The 9,663-nt window shown below is 47.7% G+C and overlaps 1 protein-coding gene across 4 annotated transcripts in view; it reads right to left on the reverse strand.

Annotated features, from left to right (window-relative positions):
• The window catches only part of NINL (ninein like), a 132,178-nt gene extending 127,955 nt beyond the window's left edge, over positions 1 to 4,223 (reverse strand). For all 4 annotated transcript variants that reach the window (XM_081833289.1, XM_081833288.1, XM_081833287.1 and 1 more), the window contains exon 1: positions 4,077 to 4,223. The gene's annotated coding sequence lies outside the window, so the exon portion shown is untranslated. The remainder of the gene's footprint in view (positions 1 to 4,076) is intronic.
• Between the last annotated feature and the right edge of the window lie 5,440 nt (positions 4,224 to 9,663).

Genomic DNA, 9,663 nt, shown 5'->3' on the forward strand with positions numbered 1-9,663 from the left:
CCTTGGCTTCATCCTGTCCTACACTTCAAATTTCTATTTTGTGTTGAACTTGCTTTTTTTCATATTGAAAAGATAACATTGCCCCAAGAGCCAAAAATAAATGACAACTGAAAAAAAAAAAAACGGGATTCTGAGCATAACCCCATCTTCGGGATGGGGACAAGAGCATGCCCTGGTGCAGCAGACTCACTATGAGCACTACATGGAAGAATTTACCAAAAGCAGAGAACAGAGTGAGTGCACAATTTAAAAACAAATCACCAAAAAAATTTTAAAAGTTTAAAAAATTAAAAAAATAAATAAAATAAAATCACCAAGAGACAAGGGCTCCATTTCTGACAACCAGCATAGCCAGCCCACAAGCCATACAGAGGGCCCAGGGGACGCACTCCACCTGTGTGGTGAGCCACACAGCCCTCTAGTGACCAGGTACCCAAAACCTGCGCTCCCACAGCCCCCATGCACCCTGCCTCCATGGAGTAGCTGCAGGGAAGTGTGGAGCCTATCACAGACCAAGGTGGCGTAGGCCCCCTTCCAGCTGGTGACTGATTCAATGGCCCAGAAGCCAACGACGCAGAGGCCACTGGGTGTGTTACTCCTCATTCTTAGAGTCACAGAAGCCACCCTCCCTCTTCCTCCAGATGTGAGACAGCTACCACCAACATGACAACATGGGCCCCCAAATACTGGTTCAGCCGCTGGAACAACCCATCCTGAAGTGCTATACTTTCCTTCCGGACTTCCTTTCTGTTTAAGCCAAGACTGAGTTGGGTTTTCCATCACTGGTAGCTAAAAATATCCCCACTGATAGACATCCACAAATGTAAAATTCTTAACTGAAAACTTAAAAAAACTAGACATTGGGAAGAATGATTTCCCTTCAGATCTTTAACAGTAACAATAAATGATGTTCACTTTGACAAACTCCCAACACACCAAAATTTTAACTTATTAATAAAGCAGATCCCAAAATAAAATAACTGGGTTATAAGAGCCTGTGTCACATCATTAAAGGATCTGCTGGTTTCCTCTCATGAAATACAAAATAAGTCGGGGCGCCTGGGTGGCTCAGTCAGGTAAGGCTTCGGCTCAGGCCATGATCCCAGGGTCCTGGGATCGAGCCCCTTGTCAGGCTCCCTGGCGCACAGGGAGCCTGCTTCTCCCTTCCTCCTTGCTTCTAGTCTTAACTCTGTCTCTCTCTCTCTCTCAAATAAATAAATAAAATCTTTGGAAAAAAAAAAGAAATACAAAATAAGTCAATGCACAAAAGCTGGCATATGCCAGCGCTTCTCAAACTTGAGTGCATTAGAATTACCTAGAGGGTGTTGGTTTATTTGAGAAACAAATGATTTCAACTCAAGGGAGACCATGTACCAGTCTTTGAGAAACAAGAAGCCATTATGTTGAAGTTTAAGGAAGGACAATCCGGGGTTGAGGGAAACAGATGAGTACAACCAGGAAGCGCCAGCTACATGCTCTAACTTCACCAAGATTTTACAAACACAGAACACCGTCCAAAAGACTCCTCCATTCCTGTGTTCACAGAAAGCAACATTCAAAATCCTTTGGTGGAAAAGTCTCACCAGGAGGCTCAAGGTTACCCTAAGGATGGGGGGGAGGAAAGCCTTCTGCTACTGCAGCCCTCCAAATAGCTCCAGGTAGAATCTGACCCAAAGTTTTGGCTTCCTGCTTGTGATTAACCAAATCTCTGGCCTTGAGCCTGAATTCTTAATTTGTACTTGAAGCCAAGGTCTCAGCTAAGCCCAAATCTTAAGTCTAGTTACAGCCACTGCCATTCAACCTTTTACAAAATGACCACGGAATTGAGAGCAAAGTGGCTGTGGCCCTGGAGTTGCCCCTCCAGGTCAGAGGGCACTGTTCCCTCCAGTCAGGAGCCACACCATGCCCCTGACTGCCCCTCTGAAACTTCCAGCTCAAGGTGTGAGACCAGGACACTGTGTTTCTGCCTCCTTATTCTAGTCCTTTCTTGAGCCAGGCAAGGAGAGAGAGATCTAGCAGCCGCCTGCTCCTGGTAAAATCCAGAGGTAAGTGTCCAAGGTAGAAAGAATATCGTCAGAGGGATCTCTCACATGTCCAAATTTCAAACACCACATATGCCATCTTCCCCAAAAAAGGAGCCCCCACCAACCAGTACTTAAAACCACTCACCATAAAAGGGCAGGATCTGAATACTTTGAAAACCTACAGTTAGAACTTTGCAACACTTCTGTTACTCTATTTTCTACCACCAAATGTTCATGAGGACTAAGGACCAGAACAAAGGACACACTAACACTAAGGGATTTCCAACATGCTATTAGCAAATGACTGTCAGTTCACCCATCTCTGAGCAGCCCTGTAAACCACAATGTATGAAGATAAATAAGGGTTAGAGGGAAAAAAAACAGTTTTCCATCAAAGATTATATAAAGTCCTCAACTGAAAAAATGCTGAAACCCTACCTTTTGCTCTATAAAATGTTCTGTTTCTAATTTGATGGTGTTAAATGTTATCTCAAGTTCCGGTTCTTCGGAGAAGGCTTGTTATTTCCTCATTCTGCAAAACTGTTTATCCTCTATTTCTTATTGAATCTGAACTATATATAAACACACAAGACCCATTTTTATTTGCTAGTACAGACTAGTTCAGTCTGTAATAGTTTAAGCCACTAATACAGATATAAATCAAACAGAAAAGGGACAGCATGGTGGTACACTACTTATCTAACTGCCTTAGCACTTTTGTTTAATATACAGACTCTTGCACACAGTTCATAAAACTGTGAGACTGCTCAGTGTTCTGTTTAACAAATTAGTTTTAACTACCTTTTTTTGTTTTTTAATTTTCTGCTTTGAAATGTATTCTAAGTCCATTGTGGAAAACTTGGAAATCCCAGTAAAGGCCTCTAAGAAAAACACAAGGTCACCCATAATCCCTCCCTCCTACTTGACAGTGCTGGAGGTGAAACCTTAAGCATCACTTGACCTTCTCCAAGCCCTCCAGCTCCACAGTTCTTGCCCTGACACCCGCCCTCCCCCCCCCCCCCCACTGTTGGATGGCTTGGCCTAAGTCTCCAGAGCACGATTTATGAGTGTGAAACACCCAAAGAGACTGGACAGACTCCTACGTGGGATTTGTGACTGAGCCCACCGATGGGAGGAAAGGGATGATCCTGCTGAACAACTAGTACAACATATAAAACTTGCAACAGACTATTTTCAGTCCCTGAGAGTAGCATATTATTTCAAACAATTTTCCCAAGTGCAAACTCGTGACACAACCAAAGGAAGCAGGTACATCCTAAAAAGTTTTATACGGAGGGATGCAATCTTAACATTCTGTGGATTAAGTGGCCTGCTCAGAGGAACCCGGCCTCGCGCTCTGCGGGTGAAGGGGGAGGCTGAGGGACCTGGCACCGTGGGCGATCCAGGAGCCCGGGTGCCTGGCAGCTGCGCGCGTCCCTGGAACAAAGTCGGCGGCCTCGGCTCATGCTCGACCCACCATTTAACCTCCGCGTCATCAGTGAGGACCACAGCCCTCGCCCCGATCCTGAAAGCACGCCGGGAGTTTAGCGTCCAACTCAGCAGAGGGGCCAGAAAGCTGAAAACTCGTTGCGAGGACCACGCACACTGCGGGAACGGCAGCGACTGTAGGACCTGGTTTTCAAAGGTTTGGTGGAGGAGCTGGATTCCCGCGGGACACGTTCTTTTAAAGTGACCTCCCGCCCCCCCCCCCCCAGCCTTCCGGGGTGAAGGAAAAAAGCGGCCAGCACGTCAGGCTTACCGAACCCGGGGTCCCATACCCGGTGGCGAAGGGAGGACACGGAACCCGCGCAGGAGCCGGTCCCGGGAGTCGAGGCGAGAGCGGGGGGTGTCGCGGGGTTCGCCCCACGATCCCGCCGCGCCCACAGTCGCAGGGCCCCGGCCCCCCTGTCCCCACCTGCCGTCTGCCTGGGGCGCAGCCCGGGAGACAGCGAGCCTTTCTTCTCCGCTGCCCCACCCGGGGGGAGCGCGCCCGGGCCCGCCGCACGTGCGGCGGAGGGGCGGGCCCCGCAGCCCCGCCCCAGCCTCGCTCACCTGGGCTGTGGGCGCCTCGGGTCTCCCTCGCGCGCGGGGTACAGGGTCGCAAGCCAAGGGCACTGGCGCGTGCGCGGGGAACCCACGACTGGTCCCGCCGGCCGCTCTTTGTGTCTGGAGGCCCCGACGCCACGCTCAGGCAGCGTCCAAGCGCCGCCTCCTTGTCCTCCCTGCGCCGGGCGCCGCGGGGCCCAACCCGAGTGGGAGGGGCCGTGTGGGCGGGGCGTGCGGGCGCCGTGTGGGCGGGGGCGTGCGGGCCCGGGAGGGGCGAGCAGGGGCGCGGGTGCCCTCTCAGTCAGTCTCCCTCGCCTGCCCTGGGAGTGTAAAGCTGCAGCTTTCTGTTAGCGACGTGTCCATACGTGGTTTGGCTGTTCACAGTCCTTACTCCAGCATCATCTTCTGGGAACACCCCGAGAAGGCAAGCCAGGTAGTAGTAATACCCCAAATTCGCAGGTGAAGGAACCGGAAGACACAAAACTTATGGTTCCTGTCTTCCCGTCATATATCAAATCAAATATTTATTGAGCACGTACTAGTGCCACGCGTCGTCCCTGGGGCTGAGAATGGAGCAGTAACAATGCTGGGAGGGTTGGCCAAATAAAATAAAATCCCTGCCCCTCGTGGAGTTTACACACCGGAAGACAATTTAAAAGCTTAAATGAGGGCGCCTGGGTGGCTCAGTCGTCAAGCGTGCCTTCGGCTCAGGTCATGATCCCAGGGTTCTGGGATCTATCCCCGTGTCGGGCTCCCTGCTCAGCAGGAAGCCTGCTTCTCCCTTTCCCACATCCCCTGCTTCTGTTCCATCTCTTGCTCGCTGTCTCTCTCTGTCAAATAAATAAAATCTTTAAAATAAATAAATAAATAAAAGCTTAAATGGAATATACAAAAATGTTAGATAGTTATAAATGCCAAAAAGAAGCAAATTAAGAGAGGAGCTTAAGGAGTGCAGGAGGTTGGGCCAGGGAAGTTCAGAGGAACGGTGACATTTTAAGTGAAGACCAAAAAGGAGTGAGGGAGGAAGACAGGCAGCAGTCCGGGGGAACAGTTGGCCAGGCCTTAAGTCTAGAGGATGCCCAGTGAGTTTCTTTGTGGCCAGGAAGAGTGGCAGGGTGAAGAGTGTGGTGTGTGAGGCCAAAAAGAAGTGAGAGATGGGCGGAGCCGTAGGTAGGGCCTTGCTGCCCCTTGTAAGGACTTGGTTTCTACTCAGTGTTCAGTAGAGGGAATTTGTGGTTGGACTTAAAGTCGCTCTAGTCAGTGGGTGAGGGCGTGTGGGGAGAGAGCGAGCAAAGATTGAAGTAGGGAGACCATTAAGAAGTGATGGCAGTAATTGACTGAGAGGTGAAGGTGGCTTGGACCAGGGTGGAGGGGGTGAGGAGTGGTTAGATGAAGGATATTTGGGGTGGTCTGGCAGACAGGAAGTGCCTCCAATTGGAGGTAGGTTGTGGGAGAGAGAAAGGGGGACTCCAAGGTTTTGGTGGAAGCAACCACAGTTACTCATTTTATGCTGGGTTCCGAGCACGAGCCAGGCGGAGAGGCAGAGGGAGAAGCAGACTCCCTGCCCAGCAGGGAGCCAGAAGTGGGACTCGATCCCAGGACCCTGTGATCATGACCTGAGCTGAAGGCAGACGCTTAACCAACTGAGCCACCCAGGTACCCATCTCTTTCTCTCTTAAAGCCCCAAACATCCAACTGTCAACTGGATATTCTACTTCCATGTCCAACAAGCAGTTCCAAATTCTACCAGTCAAATTTCAAACTGAAATACTTATTTTTTCCCCTAAAATATGCTTCTTCGTGTGGATTCCCCATTTGATGAAGGTCACAGCCCTTCTATCTCCTCCTCACATTGACTCAGTTGCTGAGTCCTGTAGTTTTCTGTGTGTTTTCTCTCTCCCTCTCCACCCGCCCCATCCCAGCCACACCTTCCTGGGTCAGGCCCTCCCAGTGCCTCCTGAGGATTGCTAAAGCACTGAAGTCCACTGTCTGTACTTGTGCTCGTCACCTCTGTATAGTGGCCAGATGTGCTTTTTTTTTTTTTTTTAAGATTTTGTTTATTTATTTGTCAGAGAGAGACACAGTGAGAGAGGGAACACAAGCAGGGGGAGAAGGCAGAGGGAGAAGCAGGCTTCCCGCGGAGCAGAGAGCCCAATGCGGGGCTTGATCCCAGAACTCTGGGATCATGACCTGAGCCGAAGGCAGATGCTTAACTGACTGAGCCACCCAGGTGCCCCCCCAGATGTGCTTTCTAAAACACACACCTGTGTTGTCTCTATTCTGCCTAAAGCCCTTCAAGGCCTCTACCTGAAATTGTTTAGCAGGTCCTTCCTTCTGAACCTAGCCCTGCCACTTTTCCAGCCCCCCCTCCCCTAGTCCATTCTCATCTAGACTTCAGGCCAGTGGGGCCTTCTCAGTTCTCTGAAAAATGAAAGATAGACCATGGGCTATCTTTTTTCCAAGGCTTTGCAAACCCCCTGGTTACCTCTCAGTCAGCTTCAGCACTCAACACAGAAACTCCCCCATGAGTTTGCTCCCTTTCCTCTCCTCCCAGGACCCTCAAGTTCATTTCTATCCAATCTGTGTCACTCTTTACTTTGATAATCTCTTTACTAATTTGCTCTTCTGCTAGTTTTGAGCTCCTATGGGCAAGGGCTATCTTTTTTTTTTTCTTTGCCCCCATGCCTAGAATCCAGCAAGCGTTGTTTGTGATGGCTAGAGGATAGAGTGGGCTATATGGACCTGGGCTGTATTCTTCTTTAACCTTGTTAGTGATGCTTCTCCACCCCTTAGCTCCATCCTTTCATCCCTGATGCAGAAGGGGAAGTCTTACCAGCATGACAATACATCAGAATGATGAAGTAAGCTGCACTGTGATCTCACATGAGGAAGGTGTAGGTGTATTTATTTGGTAGGGACTCCACTTTAAAGGATGTGAGGATCTGGGGAAATGTGACTGGTGGGGAGGAGGCCCAATAAAAGCTAGGCTCTGGAGAACAGGGTAGGAAAAGGCGGGGGGAACAAAGGACAAGTGAAAATTGCAACTGCCTGCAAGTGGCAAACTCCACCTAGAGTGAAAGGCAACCGGGGGAGACTAGTAAGTGATGCTCACTTCATGCTCTGGGCTGTGAGGTTTTCCTGACCTGCTCTGAGTGACGCTGGAGCCCTTCTGATGTGCCTGGGACCCCTCCCAGCTAGTGCGGGGGCACAGTGGCAGGCCACACCCTGCAGAGGTAGACTAGCTGGGGGATGCATAGCCAAGATCCTGACCAATTCCTTTATGATACTAAGTTCCTGGGGGTGCCTGCTGCAGTAGTGATAAAGAGTCTTTATTCAGAATGATCATGTACCCAGGTAAACATTCTATAACCCTAAGGAGAAAAAAAAAGTGAATAACTGGGATCAGCTAGCAGTCTTCAACTCAATTGTAGAAGAATATTCAGGTCTCTTATTTTAAGCCTCACAGCCATTAAAATTATTTTTCTTAAAATAAATAAATATAAAAATAAAAAGAATAAAATTATTTTCCTTAGCTTGTTTAAAGCAGGCTACTAAGCATGCCCCCACCCCCACCCTGCTTTTGTCTGCTGCTGTCCTGGGCCAACTGCACAGCTCCAACTACCTGCAGAGCTGAGACTTCTTCCCTAAATGTAGCAACCATCACCACCTACTTTCCAGAAATGAAAAGTGTTCTGCACACTTCAAAAGGTCTTTTAAGCCAGAGAAAAATGGGAGGACCCAACCCTGGTGGCTGGGATCAGATAAGACAAGGAAGAAGATAGAGAAGAAAATGTGGGTTCAAGATGCCGGCAATAAACTCAGCTGGAAAAAACAGGCAGGAAGTGATCGGACCTGATATTTTAGCTGGGAAAGGTGGCCAGAGGGCCAGATATAGTTGGCATATAAAAAGAAGTGGTAGCTACAAACTAAATGGAGTTAGAGGCAAAGAGAAATGAAAACCAGAAGTTTCTCCAAGGTTATCTTGCTTAAGTGGAAGGTGAAGTTGCAGTGTTGCCCGATGTCTTAGTGAGACATTAAGTGCGTTCTCCTCACCATGACTTACTAGGGAAGTACTGAGTTATAATTGTCTTATAAACTAAGTATTATGTATAATTAACCAGAGATGGGGCTCAGAAGTAAACTTCAGTGACCTCATTAGAAGCATATCATCTTACCCACAGCTTGGGTGTAGAAGAAAAACAGCAATAGGTCAGCAACTGAAGCTGGGAAAATCCTATTGGATAGTTTGTCTTATCCTACGGTCTCTCATCACATCTACTCATTTTGTTTCCAGAGCATCCTTGATATCATGAGAGACTAATGATGCAAGGGAAAGAAGAATCATTACCTATTCAGGACTCAGTGGGGTTGATGTGACCTTGAGACATGAGAGAGAAAAACCATGGCTCCAGAGTTCTGAAGACCACTCATAAGATGTGCCTTATCATGTTAAAGCCACAGCCCCTGACTCCCAATATTTCTAATTGCATCTCTCTATTTGCTATGACAGAATGACCTTAATCTTCCCCAAACCGGCTTCAATATGTATTCCTTTCCTCGAGGTCTTTGATGACTCCACATTCACTAGATGGTGGAACCCAGATTCACTGACCCGCATCCAGAATCCTTTAGACATCCCAGCTCACCTTTCCAACTTCTCCTATCACTTGCATCATGAACCCCTGGCTCTGTGTATGAGCTGCCTCTTGAGAGTGCCCTCTGTGCTGTTGCCTTTGTGTTTTTGACATGACTCGCCTCCTTTCTAACTACTTAAGTCTATCTATTCATCAGGGTTGTGCTCAAATCTGGCCACTACTGAGAAGACCCCCACAGTGCCCGCTGTCTGCCCTACCCATTGACTAAGCAGTCCTACTCTGCTGTGTGCCATTCATTCTGATGTCTGATCTGTTGCTTAAGTCTTGTGTCTCTGTCTGAAGTTCCTCTGGTAGGTCCTTCTTGTTTGAGTCCCAATTAGATTGTAAATGCCTACACTAAGACATGATGGATGGGGGGTGTAGTACAAAGCCTGGCAAAAGTAAGGATTCATTGTTTTATTGAATTCTAGTGTCAATTTTATGTTTCTGATGATCATTTCAATTAATGTGGAATGGAAAAGCATAGCTTTTCTCTGTGATATAAACATCCTAATTTTTCTTAAATAGCCTATCATGAAATTGCCATCTATAAATTCCAGTGTGATGTAGGGAGTTGAGAAATGTCAGCATACCCTCGGATGGCTAGGCTTTGACAGATGACCACAGAATACTGCATTTGTTTCACAGTGTTGTTAATTCACATTCATTTTCCACAGTCATTTCAATTCACAGTAACAACAACAATCACATGATTTAAGAAAGAACTCTGTTTTTTAATGGACTTTTATCCTTTAATGGAAACATGTGCCATATTCAGGTTCTTAGAACATTTCCTGGGAGTCATGGCTAAGTGCCGACCTCAGCACATTTAGAAAATACTTTCATTTGTGGATGTTGTTGCTTCATTACCCTTTGGTAAGTGTTGACAATTCACATATGCCCAATTTAACTCAGTCTGAATATATTTGACCCTTTTAGCAAATTCCACTTTTCTTATT

The sequence above is a fragment of the Leptonychotes weddellii genome, chromosome 10 (genome assembly GCF_054177405.1).
Source record: "Leptonychotes weddellii isolate Sample4059 chromosome 10, ASM5417740v2, whole genome shotgun sequence".
Lineage (NCBI taxonomy): Eukaryota > Metazoa > Chordata > Mammalia > Carnivora > Phocidae > Leptonychotes > Leptonychotes weddellii.